We start from the raw sequence: 1,439 nt of genomic DNA on the forward strand, positions 1-1,439 counted from the left end.
GAAGGCTGCTGGCTTGTCTGTCTGGCCAGATCAGCTTTTCTAGCAGTAGGTGGGAAGGCACAGATGCTGCAGTTATTTCCCTGGAGAGAAGGTCCTGGCTAAGAGAGCAGAATGTGTCACGGACACTGAGCAGCCAGACAGGAGGACCCCCATTCACCCTCTCAACAAGAGCAGGGTGGGATCCTCTTTCACATACAAGCCTGGGCCTTGGGAAGGGTCTTTGCTAACCAGCCACTGCCTTCCCTTCCCTCAGGCAAACACTTGGCTGAGGATGGAGATGGAGTGGATTCTGATAAAGGAAAATGCTCTGCGGCTGCAACCAACCCTCATCTCCCGCCCCCCAGAGGAAACTGTCTTTGACAAGCACGTTCCTCAGAAGCTTGTCCAGTGAGTCCCTACTCCTGTTCCCTCTCTGCAGGTGCCCTGAGGGCAACACCCAGCAGTGTCCCCTGCTCCTGAGAGCTCCTTGTACATGCAGAGCTGGGAACAGTGGGCACTTCAGAAAGGGTCTGATCCCAGTAGCTGTGGCAGCAATAGCTCGTGAGCAGCTGACTGTCCTCCCTTCCCCAGCGCCGCGTTGAGCTTTGGAGCTGCTTAAACATGTAGCCACGCTGTTGTTTAAGGACCGTCCTTACTCCTCCTTCCAGAGTTGAGCTGCCCGAGTACATCCTGGACATGGGCACTGTCGTTCAGGGTTTCAGTAAAAGCTGCATTGTGAAGATCACCAACACCTGGAGGGACCCAGTGGCCGTCCGGGCCGATGAACGTGCCCTGGGTGACACAGGTAACCAGTGCTGGAGAGGCTTCCCGTGGGCTGCGAGGAGCTGTCTCAGACAGATTGGCTTAAGTCACTGCACATGGGGAGGTTTTTTGAGCTTCTTCCTCCCGGTGCCCCTGCTGGGAGCTTCAGGGCCAGAATTCTCCTGGCCAGACATGCCCAGGGACCTGGCCTGCCTGTGACTGCCCTAATGCTTCCCTGCAGGGGCCTGATGGGCTGATTACCCTCCTCACCTGCCAACATCTTCTGCCTTTGGTTCCCATCAGCATCAAGTTTCTTTGGGCACTCCGCGGGTGTGTTGCAAACAGATGGGATCTGTTGTGGTTGGAAAGTGCTTTGTCTGGAGTTCACACTGTCACAGCTCTTGTGTTCAGCCTTTATTGAGGAAACAGCCTGTTTGATCCTCTGGTGGATCAAAGTAGGCTTCCAAAAAAGGCCTGGAGGCAAATCTGCACTTCCATCACAGAGTGGCTCGCTGTGTCTGAGGGCTGCTCAGGTGTCTCCTCTAAGTTTCTGTCCCAGGAACAGCACAGCATGGGGGTTTTCCCAAGGCTCCCAGCAGGGCTCTCATATGGCCTTAACATGCTTATGACACATTTCATGTTGCTTGTGTGTCTCAGCTGCTTTGTTTTCATCTGTTCAAGGTTTCAGCATATACCTG

The 1,439-nt window shown here is 54.5% G+C and overlaps 1 long non-coding RNA gene across 1 annotated transcript; it reads left to right on the forward strand.

Moving 5' to 3' along the window:
* Positions 1–312: 312 nt before the first annotated feature.
* On the forward strand, positions 313–1,439 carry LOC113942527. The gene is made up of 3 exons (XR_003525953.1): positions 313–387; positions 648–784; positions 1,423–1,439. It is a non-coding gene; the product is annotated as an uncharacterized LOC113942527 (long non-coding RNA).

This window comes from Corapipo altera, unplaced genomic scaffold (assembly GCF_003945725.1).
Source record: "Corapipo altera isolate COAL_440 unplaced genomic scaffold, ASM394572v1 60729, whole genome shotgun sequence".
NCBI classification, from domain to species: Eukaryota; Metazoa; Chordata; class Aves; order Passeriformes; family Pipridae; genus Corapipo; species Corapipo altera.